This window comes from Cyprinodon tularosa, unplaced genomic scaffold, assembly GCF_016077235.1.
Source record: "Cyprinodon tularosa strain WSP-4 unplaced genomic scaffold, ASM1607723v1 ctg1496, whole genome shotgun sequence".
In the NCBI taxonomy this organism is placed as follows: Eukaryota; Metazoa; Chordata; class Actinopteri; order Cyprinodontiformes; family Cyprinodontidae; genus Cyprinodon; species Cyprinodon tularosa.
In genome coordinates, this window is record NW_024038327.1 from 68,178 (window position 1) to 82,492 (window position 14,315).

The 14,315-nt window shown below is 41.9% G+C and overlaps 1 pseudogene; it reads right to left on the reverse strand.

The window, feature by feature from the left end:
* Positions 1-2,156: 2,156 nt before the first annotated feature.
* Positions 2,157-4,612, reverse strand: LOC119779579 (annotated as a pseudogene).
* Between the last annotated feature and the right edge of the window lie 9,703 nt (positions 4,613-14,315).

Below are 14,315 nucleotides of genomic sequence, written 5' to 3' on the forward strand. Positions count from 1 at the left end.
TCCTGTATAAATTCATTCATTCATGTCCTTGATGGTAGCCAAATAATTGTGTAGTAGTGTAGGATAACATAAATACACACCATATGAATGAATAAATATTCATAAATATATATATATGTAAATATATATATATATGCCAACCAATCACGAGCGACTTTACTTGTTTAAAAAGAAGTGGTTCCGTCCAATACTCAGTAAGAAAATTAAAGCCTGGCGTGGCCACGTGTGGTTTTGCTGCCAATCACGAGCGATTTTACTTGTTTGAGAATAGTGGTTTCAGCCAATACTGAGAAGGTTATTCAAGCCAGACCTGGCCAGCCGCGCGGGTTTGCTGCATTCATATGCAACTTTTTGCACTTAAACGACAGCAAAAACGAATGCATTTTGTTTGGTTCTTCATCTATTTCAAATGTTCTCACCACAAACTCCAGCAATCTAGTCCCCCTTTTTTAAATCTCATGTCAAAAATCTTGGGGTAACCGGCAGGATCTTGAGAAGGAAATCCATGCTTTCATTAGTTCATGACTGGACTACTGCAATGCCCTTTACGTTGGCCTCAGTCAGTCATCAATTTCTCATCTCCAACTTGTGCAGAACGCTGCCACCAGATTTTTAACAAACACGTCCAGACGTGAACACATTACTCCTGTGCTGTCGTCACTCTACTGGCTTCCAGTCCGTTTTAGAATCGATTTTACACTTCTGCTTTTTTTTACTTGTCTGAGATTTTAACTTTTCGCAATTGTGGCAGAGCTTTAAGCTCCTCGGGTCAGCATCTGTTAGAGGTCGCTAGGTCAAGACTCAAACAGTGGGGCGATGGTTCTTTTGCCGTCGCTGCTCCCAGACTGTGGAACAAACTACCCCCTGACATCCGCACCGTTACTGACCTCAGCCTTTTTTTTTCAAAAAAGATCAAATCCCACTTTTTTTAATTAGCATTTAATTCTGACTGGGGTAATACTGTCTCTTAGATGTCCTCTTTCTGTGTGCTCCTTTCTATGCACCTCTGGAAGGCTTTTAATGTCCTGCAGCACTGCACCAATACAGCACTTTGAATTGTATCTGTATGATTTATATATGTTATATATTGTTTTATGGATTTGTTGTAAAACACTTTGGGTACCATTTGGCTATTGTAAAGGGCTATACAAATAAATTTGATTGGATATCACCTTTACATGCAGTAATTAAAATGCAATAGGATCACCACCAAGATAACGCTTGTAACACAATGTGCTGGAGAAGAGTCATCCAGGTCAGAGTCATTCCAAAAGAGTAAGAAATAATCCACTGGACCTTGTTTCCAATTTTGAAGACGATTCACTTCCCATCCAGGAAGCTTTTTCAGTTCAAAATGTCAGCAATGGCACCCCTCTCAAACCACCTCTTTTCTTTGAAAAAAAAGAAAGGTGGTTTGAGAGGGGGGGGTTGGATTTCACCTTTCAAAAACCTACGATGCAGCGATAGAGTTGATTCCTTCCCGCTATCATCGCAGCTCCAACCCCTTTACAGGAGAACAGAAGACCTCACCTGTTCATCCAGGCCAACAATTCCCTTTAACGACCCCCCTTTCAGAGACATAGACAGGTATGGGGCATTGCAGGCTAACAAAGAAGCCAAACGACCCCCATTCCAAAGGGGGGGACCCGTTCATCCGTTTCTATCTGCATGTTTTCTAAACTAAAACCAGGCTTTGTTGGGCTGCTGGATAAAACCTGGAACTAAACGCTATTTCTGACATTTGGAATGAAAAATCTTCCTGGATGGGAGAGAAACGTCTTCAGACTTAGAAACAAAGTCCAGAGGATTGATTTTAACTTTTTTGGAATTATTAGGTTGATTTGATGGAACCAGACTAGTATTTTTGGCTGCAGAGCCAGAGATAGGTTAGGGTTAGGATAGGTTATTGTTGTTCTGGTCGTACGTGCAGGGGGCGGAGCTAGAGGGTGGTTAATGACTGCCTAGGCCATAGCCACCTCTACCAGTAATTCACCACAACAGGAACAAGCAGTTCCCTTCTAAACCAGATGGTGGCAGCAGTGATCTTCTCCTTACGACTTTGATATTTTAATTGTTAATATATTAACCATAATCCTTCATTGAGAGACAGATGTTAAAGGAAATTAGATCTAAAATCAATCCAACAGAGTCAGTTCCAGCGTTTTCTCCTTTTATTCACCAACCACCACATCTTACATTGACAGTGAAACAGGAAGAGGAACCAGTCTGGCTCCATGAGGACCACCATGACAGAAACATTTCTGCCATTTAATGAGAGCAGAAGCTGAAAATGAGCAGAAACAGAGAAGCAGGAGGAGCTGCAGGAAATAATCCAGCTGAGAACTGAACTGTTGACTTCCTGCTGAGGACGTTTCCAAGCTCACCTCTCCACCAGCAGGACTTCACCTCCAGACTCAGTCAGGTTGGAGCTTCTTCACCAACACATTCATCCCATCAACCATCAGCCTGATGAACAGGACAGATGATCAGAGGAGCAGAGTTTCTACCTCCATCATTACGACAGGGACTGAAGATTGGGTAGAGTTTCTGAGTGAAGCAGCAGCCAGTAAAGGAGTAGATCAGAGCTGCAGCATCGACATCATAGAAGGAGACCAGACCCTCCTCATAATCCACAAACACCCCCACCTTCTGAGGACCAGACTGGAGATGGAGACGGACCCAAGGTCCAGCATAAGCATAGAACTCATTGCTATTTAACAACCCAACAGTCCAGAAACCATCCTGAGGTCTCAGTGTGATCCATCCCTTCCTGTCTATGGACTCTCTGGCTACTCCTAACATCCATCCAGTCTTTCCTTTAACCTGAACCTCAAAGTAAAATCTGCCTGAAGAGAAACTCTGACGTCCTAAAACATAAAGATAGATAGAAAATCTCTTTGGGTTTTCTGGAAGGTTCTTCCTAACGTCTCCATGTTTGACCTGTTTTCCATCATCAGACAGGATGAGGTTAGGATGAGCTGTATCAGGATCCAGAGTCACATCCACTGCAGACTGCTGGACCCTCTTCATCTTCAGCTTCTTCATCTCCTCCCTGATCTCCTCCTCCAGCTGAGCCACAGCTCTCTCCACAGTCCCCTCATATGATGGTGGATGAACTCTGACCTCTGTCCAGCTCTTGGTGGGTGGAGCAGCTTTCAGGGAGGAGGTGGAGGTGGTCTTCAGACTGGGAGAGCTGCTCCACCTCAGAGCTCCTCTTCATCAGCTCAGAGATGTCCTGTTCCAGATCTTTGATGAGGTCTTCAGCCTGTTTCTCTGCAGTTTTCTGTTTGTCTTCGATCTCCTTGATGAGCTCCTTCAGGCCTCTCTCAGCAGACTCCTTCAGAGCGGTGAAGACCTCAACACCTTCTGCTTTCTCTCTGTCTGCAGCATCTTTACTGATCTTCAGCTTCTCTTTGATCTCCTGGATCTTCACTCGTCTCTCCTGGATCATCTCCTGAACTTCAGCCTCTGTCTTCCTCAGCTCTGCCTTCTTTCCTTCAAATTCTTCTCTCAGAGGAACAAACTGGTGGTTCTTGTGGTCCAGAACAGGACAGAGCGAGCAGAGACATGTCTGGTCGGTCCTACAGAACAGCTCCAGAGGTTTATCGTGCTGCAGACACATCCTGTCCTCCAGGTTCTCCACAGGCTCCATCAGCTGATGTTTCCTCAGACGTGGAGTTGTCAGATGAGGCTCCAGGTGAGCCTGACAGAAGGAGACCAGACACACCAGGCAGGACTTCAGGGCCTTCAGTTTGGTTCCAGTGCAGGCGTCACAGAGAACTTCTGCTTTGGCAGCTTGTTGCTCTGAGCTGCTGCTGCTGATGGCTTCCTGCTGAGCTTCACGTCTGAACTGAGCAACCATCTCTTTGATGAAGGTGTTGATTTCCACCTCAGGTCTGGTCTTGAACTCCTTCTTGCATAAAGGACACTGACATCTTTCATTTCCATCCCAGTGCTGAGTGATGCAGGCTTTGCAGAAGTTGTGTCCACAGGGTGTGCTGACTGGATCAGTGAAGACATCCAGACAGATGGAGCACAGGAACGGATCCTCAGAGCGCAGGCTGCTGCCAGAAGACATGTCTGAACTCTGAGGACAGATCAGGGAAAACAACAGTTCAAACTATGGCTTTAAAGTTGCTCAATGTTCAACGTCTTCACAATCCGCCATTTTCTTCCCCTTCAGATGATCTGAGTCCAGAAGGAAAAGTCTCCAGCTTCCTGTTTGTTGTAGAAACCCAGTCAGAGTGTTTTCTGCTGCACTCACCAGGATCACAGTCTGTTGCTGAGAAGGAAAAATGAACTGAGTTGGTCTTCAGGAGGAAACAGGGAGGTTTTTCTCTACGGCAGCTCAGGCTTCACTTTGACAAAGCTTTACTTTCATTTCTGGGAAGAGACGTTTGAAACTCCTGACTCAGTGTAGCTCCTCCCATTCCCTTTGAAACAGGCGGGTTCATCCATGTGACGTAAACATGTTGGATATGAAGCCTTTTCCTTTCATTTGATCCTTTAAATCCTCAGAAGAACCGAGTTCAACCTAAAAACACAAACTTTTTAGTCCCGTAAACATCAGTCAGAGCCAGTTCATCCAGTCACATTCTGCTCCTCTCATCAACGTGATTCAGCTGCTTCTTTAGCTCCATCCTCTGCTGCCATCTGCTGGACAAAAGGAGAAGCTCATGTGGAGGTTGGAAATCTTTCACATCATGGCTTCCATCAATCACCTGGATTTAGATTTATTTCATTATTCAGCTTTAGCAAAATTTTACTAAGTTTTAGGAGGGATTTTGGAGAAAAACTAATACATTTGATTATATTTAGATAAATGTTATGATGGAGAATCAGTTTCATTATAGAGAAATAAAATTAAGTAGATTTATGACAACAAACTCTGGAATTTGGAGATTTTACATATTTTTTAGAAGAAAAATTTAAAGGCCAACATTTCTGAAAAAAATATTTTTAATGTTTTTTTCAAAATGCTTCTGTAATGCATTTGAACCACCACCTTCTACGCTTGGATCAAACTCACCCCTAAAAAGACTGAGGTCAAAGGTCAGAACTTGTAGGCGGGTTCAGCAGCGTGCTCCCAGAGATGTTTTTAATTCCATTATTTTCATCGTATTAAGAAGCAAAAACATTGTGAGTTTAGAAAAGGAAAAGAGAGTATATAGCCTCAGTGAAACAGCATTTTTTTATTACTTACAGATTAAATCAATTCTGAAATCTTCACTCTCTCATGAAAACAGGCTGAGGGACAAAAAAGACTTTTAGGATAAATTAAAACATGCTGCTGTGAACAGAGGCACTGTGTCAAAAGTATACAGACTATTGCGTAATACTAAAGCAGACCATAAATATTTAATTAAGAACACTATGGGTAAAAGACATTGGCCCATTTATCACTCAGTGGAATGCAGCCTGCAAAAAAGGCACAAAAATGTCCAAATATGTTAAATATAAAATAATACAGCTCAAAATAACAAATCGAGCATAGGGTACACTGGAAAAACAATCTAGAAATAAGTAAAAAGGTCTTAAATTAAGTGTATTTACCATTAGTTTGAGCAGGCAAATGATTGGAATGAGTATATTTACTCTTTAAGATAATTAGATAAAATGCGCTTTAAGACAATGCAATCGTTTCTTATTTTAACTGTTGTTACATTGGTAAAATGCCTAATTTACCTCCTCAATCCAAGAACAAATGCACTTATTTTATGAAAAAATTGTCACAATTTCAGAAGAGGCCAGAACCCAACACTCAGCCAAACACGAGTTCGAGTTTTCCAGTCCAGGGTCATGAGTTTTGCAATTCAGCATACAGGTGCTGGTCATAAAATTAGAATATCATGAAAAAGTAGATTGATTTCAGTAATTCCATTTAAAAAGTGAAACTTGTATATTATATTCATACATTACATACAAACTCATATATTTCAGATGTTTATTTTGTTTAATTTTGATGATTACAAATGACAACAAATGAAAATCTCAAATTCATCATATCAGAAAATTAGAATATTACTGAAGACCAATAAAAACAAAGGATTTATAGAAATGTTGGCCAACTGAAAAGTATGAACATGAAAAGTATGAGCATGTACAGCACTCAGTATTTAGTTGGGCCTCCTTTGGCCTGTATTACTGCAGCAATGCGGCGTGGCATGGAGTCGATCAGTCTGTGGCACTGCTCAGGTGTTATGATAGCCCAGGTTGCTCTAATAGTGGCTTTTAGCTCTTCTGAATTGTTGGGTCTGGTGTATTGCATCTTCTTCTTCACAATACCCCATAGATTTTCTATGGGGTTAAGGTCAGGAGAGTTTGCTGGCCAATTAAGAACAGGGATACCATGGTCCTTCAACCAGGTACTGGTAGCTTTGGCACTGTGTGCAGGTGCCAAGTCCTGTTGGAAAATGAAATCTGCATCTCCAAAAAGTTGGTCAGCTGCAGGAAGCATGAAGTGCTCTAAAACTTCCTGGTATGTGGCTGCGTTGACCCTGGACCTCAGAAAACACAATGGACCAACACCAGCAGATGACATGGCACCCCAAACCATCACTGACTGTGGAAACTTTACACTGGACTTCAAGCAACGTGGATGAAGTGCCTCTCTTCTTTTCCTCCAGACTCTGGGACCTTGATTTCCAAAGGAAATGCAAAATTTACTTTCATCAGAGAACATGACTTTGGACCACTCACCAGCAGTCCAGTCCTGTTTCTCTTTAGCCCAGGCAAGACGCTTCTGACGCTGTCTGTGGTTCAAGAGTGGCTTGACACAAGGAATGCGACAGCAGAAACCCATGTCTTTCATACGTCTGTGTGTGGTGGTTCTTGAAGCACTCACTCCAGCTGCAGTCCACTCTTTGTGAATCTCCCCCACATTTTTGAATGGGTTTTGTTTCACAATCCTCTCCAGGGTGCGGTTATCTCTCTTGCTTGTACACTTTTTTCGACCACATCTTTTCCTTCCCTTCGCCTCTCTATTAATGTGCTTGGACACTGAGCTCTGTGAACAGCCAGCCTCTTTAGCGATGACCTTTTGTGTCTTGCCCTCCTTGTGCAAGGTGTCGATGGTCGTCTTTTGGACAACTGTCAAGTCAGCAGTCTTCCCCATGATTGTGTAGCCTATAGAACTAGACTGAAAGACCATTTAAAGGCTTTTGCAGGTGGTTTGAGTTAATTAACTGATTAGAGTGTGGCACCAGGGGCCATCAATTTTGAACCTTTTCACAATATTCTAATTTTCTGATATGATGAATTTGAGATTTTCATTTGTTGTCATTTGTAATCATCAAAATTAAACAAAATAAACATCTGAAATATATGAGTTTGTATGTAATGTATGAATATAATATACAAGTTTCACTTTTTAAATGGAATTACTGAAATCAATCCACTTTTTCATGATATTCTAATTTTATGACCAGCACCTGTAAATCAGACAGAATAGAACTCACTCAATGGTAATGATGGGTCTGACGACACTGAAACCTCGGCGCATGCGCCCAGCAAACAAGGTGAAGCCCCGTGTCGGTGCGCGTATCTCTTTAAGGAAAACCACGTGACCGATACACTTCCTGTGTCGTTTGATTGTGAACGCGCCAAACTGTATTTATAAACAGAAAACGTATCGACACGTTTGTGGGTTTTGTTGGATGGAGATAGTTTGAGTTGTTTTCTTTGCATCGGTTTTTGGCTTGTCATCGAAAACTATGGATCAACCAAGGAAGAGGAAGTTTTCTCCCGTGTGGGATCATTTTGATCTTATCACTGAGAATAAGGTAAATTATTAATCCGTTCTCGTTTCCACCATTGATCATTCTTCTGTCGGGTTATTCTAATTTCTTTCTGAAGAATATTTTAATTAGTTTACATGGATTAACTTTTATTTCTATCGTAGGTGAAATGTAGGATTTGCTCCCAGGTGCTGTCTTACTGTAACCGGAGCACTTCCACAATGCTGAGGCATTACCATGCCCGGCATGAGAAGGAAGAACGAGTTAATACTCCCGTGATCAGCCCTGGTGTTTCCAGAAAGCAGGCGATTGATGAGGCTATAATGAATATGATCATTACAGACTGTCAGCCGCTTAGCTTGTTCAGAGAGCTGGTCCAACTCCTTGAGCCCTCATATGTTCTGCCATGCAGGAAGGTACGAGAAACAAACTGTTATACATGTTAACAAAGTATATGCATGTTATGTGATATCATTCATTAATCTACTCCACTTGTGTTATTCATTTTAGGCTATAAAGACCATGATTAGCCAGAGGAATGAGAAGAAAAAGGAGCAAGTTAAAAAAGAACTGAAGAGTGCAGTTGCAGTCAGCCTAACAGCTGACATGTGGACATCCATGAACATGGAGGCTTACCTGGCTGTGACCTGTCACTATGTCAACAGTGAGAACAATACACTGTGTACATCAATGTTGGGAGTGGAACACTTCCCTCAGCAGCACACTGCTGAAAATATGGCCCAAATAAAAACTTCATGCAGGAGTTTAGCAGAGAAAGTGACATGTCTTGTCACAAATGTGACTACAAACATGGTTGCATGTGTCAAAAAACTCCAAATTAGGCATTCTTTAAATTTAACAGTTTGAAAATCATGTGACCAAATTGAGACGCTCTCTGATATCCCAAATAAAACCAGGCATATTGTAACATACTTTAGAACCAGTTCTACAGCCAAAGAGAAGCTGGAACAAGCCCAGCTACAGATGGGAGGACCAGTGAAGAAATGAATGAATGAGGTGTCAACTAGATGGAACGGCACGTATTTGTTCCATCGGTCGGTACCATCTGGAAGCGTTGGCACAATTTAAAATGTGTCATTTTGCTGCTCCTTTTGTTATCAGGCAATGTGCAACCAAATCCTGGTCCCATTCATAATATCACTCCTGAAGCCTTTAAATGTAGATCAGGATTGGGCCTTATTCACTTCAATGTAAGAAGTCTACTGCCTAAATTGGACTTGATAAAACTGTGGTTACTCACAACGGATCCTGACATTTTGGTTTTAAGTGAAACATGGCTCAAAAAATCTGTACCAGATAATGTTATTGCTTTGGATGGTTACAAGTGTATAGAGCTGATAGAATTGGTAAGGGAGGTGGTGTAGCTATTTACATCAAAACTAAATTGTGCTCTTCTTTATCACTGGCAGTAACTCAACCAAAACAACTTTAATTACTAGCAATTAAAGTGAGTCTGACTGTAACGCTTCAGTTTACCCTAGTGGGCTGTTATAGACCACCTTCCACCAAACCAGAAGCACTATCATCCCTCTCAGATGTCTTACATAGTCTCTGTGATACTGAACTTATACTTATGGGTGACCTTAACTGGAACTGGGTCTCTCCAGCCTCAGCTAACGTCAAGAATGTATGTGATACACTTAATCTTACACAACTTATAGATAGCCCGACAAGGTTAAACTCAACAGATCACAGCAAGTCTTCATTACTGGATGTGATTCTAACCAATAAGCCCCATAAATACACGTCCACAGCGGTTTTTTGCAACGATGTCAGTGATCATTGTGCCATTGCTGTTGTGAGAGACGCAAAACTACCTAGAACCAAATCCCGCTATATTTTCAAAAGGCACTTTAAGAAATTCGATACACAAGCTTTTTTCCATGATTTATACAACAGTAGTATTGGTCAGGTTAGTTTAATACAATATGTTGAGACTGCCTGGCTATACTTCCAGAGCACTTTTTTGTAAATTTGCAATAAACATGCCCCCATAAAGAAATTTAGAATCTCTGGTAGGGATAATCCCTGGGTCACGAATGAGCTCCTGAATATGATCCAAGAAAGAAGTTCTGCTTGGGCCAAAGCAAGACTTACAAATTCCTCCTCAGACTGGATCAAATTTAGAGCTCTAAGAAATAAATGCACACTTCAGACTGGGAAAACAAAATCAGAATTTTATTTGAAGTCCATTTCAGAAAACCTTGCCCATCCAACAAAATTCTGGAAGCAGATCAAATCTTTATCAGGTTCACAGACTAAGTTACATCTGCCAGAAAGCATCATAGTAGACTCAGTTGTTATACACGACAAACAGAATATAGCTAAGCAGTTTAATGAAAACTTTGTCTCAACTAGCTCTGGTCCTGTTGCCTCTCTTTCTGATCCAGTATCCGCAAACTTAGACAGCACTGATTATCCTCTCCCATCAGCAACTCCTCAATCCAAATTTGTCCTACAACCCATTTCTATTGATGCAACTAAGAAAGCACTTATGACCATAGACCATAAAAAGTCCCCTGGGCCTGATGGATTAGACCCTTATCTCCTGAAGTTGGCGGCAGAGTTTATTGCAGAGCCTATTGCTCACATTTTTTATCTAAGTATACAATTAAACTGTATTCCAAAAATTTGGAAAGCTGCTTACGTTTTACCTCCACTAAAAGGAGGGGAGCCAACAGACCTGGATAACTATAGATCAATATCAAACCTGTCAGTACTTGCTAAAATTCTTGAATCTCAAGTCAACTCCCAACTAAAACAGTTCCTTACAGTCAACAACCTCCTGTGTGAAACTCAGTCAGGTTCAGAGCAGGTCACAGCACCATAACAGCTGCTGTGTCTGTTTTAAATGATATAATAAATGCCTTAGACAAAAAACATCATTGTGCCGCCCTTTTCCTGGATTTGTCGAAGGCATTTGATTCTGTCAACCACCAACTACTTTTAGCCAGACTCTGCAGCTTGGAATAAGTGACTCTGCCATAGAGTGGTTTTTAAACTATCTCTCAGAAAGAACACAATGTATCTACGTGGACGGACTTAAATCTGACTTTTTGGAAATGACTAAGGGAGTTCCTCAAGGCTCAATTTTGGCACCTGCCCTGTTCACTATTTTTATAAATGACATTGGAAATAACTTGAAATCTGTTAAATTTCACCTCTATGCTGATGACACCATAATATATTCAATTGCCTCTTCAGTTAACAATGCCTTGAATGATCTTCAGTCTGCTTTCCATCAACTTCAGCTCTCCCTAAATCAGCTGAAGTTGGTCCTAAATGTAAAAAAGACTAAATTTATGACATTCTCTAAAGCTCGCTTCCAAAACTCACAGCATCACGGCATTAAGACCTTAAGTGGAGAAGCAATTGAGATTGTGTCCTGTTAAAAGTACCTGGGTATCTGGATAGACGACAAATTGTCTTTCACAACACATTTAAATAATATGTTAAAAAAGCTGAAAGCCCTGCTCGGTTTTTACTACAGACAAAAAATCCTCTTTGATTCCCTCAGTGAGGAAAAGATGTTCAGACCTCCTTCCTTCCTGTTCTGGACTATGGAGACATCATATTTATGAATGCTGCCTCCTCGGCTCTAGTTTATCACAGTGCTTTACCTTTCATCACCAACTCTGCCTTCAGGACTCATCATTAAACTGTATGCTCTGGTTTCATGGCCCTCTCTAAGCCTCAGAAGGCAACATCATTGGCTTACTTTCATTTATAAGGCCATCCTGGGTAAACTCCCTCCATACCTGTGTCCCCTCATGTCTGTAGCTAACAGTGGTTACAACTCACGCTCTTCAAGTCGTGTTCTTTTCACTATTCCCAGGATCAACGCAGATCTTGGCAAAACATCATTTTCCTATGCAGCACCATGGTCGTGGCAAAATAATCAAAACTCCCTGCAATTACGGACTCTTATTCCACTACAGCATTTTAAATCACCAAATAAAACTGAACTTCCAATATTCACCACTGTTTGGCGCCAAGTAACCTTTCCTCTGATCACGTCTTGCTTGGTCTTGCAATGAATCCTGGGAAATCCAAGGATAGCGAGGATACATCAGACCCGTCCTTCAAATCAGGCTAAAAGAAGGACGCATTTTAAGGCCGCATGACGAGGACTCTTGGAATCCGACCGGACCTCGGCGCAGCGCTATGACGTCATCGGTCACTCCAATCTAACCTTCTGAGGACGCATCCCATGAATTCGAACAGAGCCAATATAATTGTTTTTTTTTTTCTTATTTTAAATGTAAACTGTCTTTTTCCAATTGGCAAAGAGTTTCACTTACTTCCTGAATTCAAGAATAAATGCTCTGATTTTAAGGAAAAATTATTTATTTAGATTTCAATTTTTTCCAGTGCAGTAACCACCTGTCATTGCCTTGTCTGTGTGTTTATATGTGTGTGTATGCGTGTGCATGTGTATATATGTCTGTATATACATGTATATGTGTGTATATGTGTAAACGAGTGTATATTTATGATAAAAAAAGGAAACATCCATCTTTTCAAACAGTTCAAGTTCAGTATCTTCCTCTTTAGTAAATCAGGGCTGTCATAGCGTCTGTTTACCAGCAGATGTCAGTGGTGGGCAATGAATGAAGCATGCAGTAATGAACCTTTAGGTGAAGCATTGGAGTGGAAGGCTCCACCTGGCCATCATTAGTGCACTTCACCCAGAACTTCATCAGCAGACCATCTAATAAATCATCAGGAAGGGAAAGCTTGGACAGAAATGGATCTTAAAGTTTACAAAGTCCAGGATCTGGAAAGTTCAACAGAAAGTCCTGATCACAGTCCCAGAGGCTTGACCCGAATTCTGAAGAACAGGGGTCACCAACGTGGTGCTTGTTGGCACTCAGGGGCCTCATGGGGGGCCTCACAGAGGCCATGTGGGGTCCTTAGAAATGCTGAGGATGTTAGAGCTTGGATGGCCCTAAATGACTGGGAATACGACTCAGGATCTCCAGAGGTCTTCAAGTCTAGTTTTTACAATAATAAATAGCAAAGCAACAGGTGGAGAAGGTAATCCAGGCTTTCATTGGATTACTGTTAATCCCCTTCATCCTGGAGTAGGTCAGTTGCTGCAGCGTGTCTCCTACTGGGAGGAGATTACTGCTTTCCTGGCTTCTCTTCTGCTGCCGGCGTGTTTTCGAGTTCATTTTAAAACCTGTTTTACTTTAAGTTCGTCACCCTCCCTGCTGGGTAGAGCTTCTCCACTGCTACCTTCCCAGCTGGTCTCTGAGGTCTGATGACCTGCAGCTGCTGGTTTCCAGTTTAAAGATGAGAGCAGATTGGCAGTCTCTAAGGGGAGGTCTGCTTTACAATTCTATTCAGTTTATTTCTATAGCTCCAATTCACATCATGTCATCTCAGGTCACTTTCCAGTTCACCAGATCATCCAGTCAGATTGATTCAAAGTTTTCTATCTAAGGAAAACCAGCTGATTGCATCGACTCATTGACTCTTCAGCAATCCCTCACACTAAGCATGCTTGTAGCGACAGTGGAGAGGAAAAACTCCCTTTGAACAGGAAGAAACCTCCAGCAGAACCAGGCTCAGTGTGAGCGGCCATCTGCTGAGGCCCACTGGGGTTCAAGGAGACAGAAGCAGACATAGAAAAAGAAGCATAGATACAAAAGGCATCTGTCAACCAGCTCCACAGGCGGCCCCGTCCAGGAAACACACAGCCAGGCAGACGAGCTCCGAGCCAGCTCCCATGTCAGAGGATGAAGAGAGCACATCCAGTTAGTCACAGTCAGAGAAACAGGACTACACTGGAAAACAGGCCAAGCTCCAACATCTAGAAACAAAGGTGTTGATGGCAGCAGCACAGCTGATATTTCTCTCCAGGATGGAGTCACAGCCAAACAGGAACAGACCAGATGAAGCTACTATGAGAAAAAGCAGAGAGAGCAGAACGTTAGAGATTGAACTAACAGATTCTGCAGAGTGGGAGAATAGAGATAGAATGAAGCAGAAAGATGAAAAAGGGGTCCCTATGTCCTCCAGCAGTCTGAGCCTATAGCAGCAGAACTATAGAGATAGATCAGGATAACCTGAGCCGCTCTAACTAGAAGCTTTATCAAAAAGGAACGTTTTAAGCCGAGCCTTAAAAGTTTTAAGTAACCCTCACGGACTAAAAAAGGCAAAAGAAATAAAAATTTTCTGTATTGGTTTTGTTTCAGCTGTTTATTCTGTTATTTTAATAAAACAAATGTTATAAATGTTATTTTTTTCAGCTGTGGTTTGTGTTAAAGTGCTTTTAATTTAAGCTACTGCTGAACTTTTTCCCTTTAGGAAATTTCCCAAGCATGCCCCCTGAGGCTGTGGGTAAACCCAGAGCTGGGTGAAAGGGCTGTTTATGTCCTGTGACCTGAGGACAGCCAGTAATCCTGCGAACAAAGACGTAGAGCGCCACTGGGTAGAGAACGCAGACGGACGGAGGGTTAAACCCTGCGCTGGTAGAGAGACGGCGAATCAGTGATGTTTCACAGAAAGCAGTCCATCTTCTGCATTCAGAGGCTACAGAAAGAAGCCACTGGC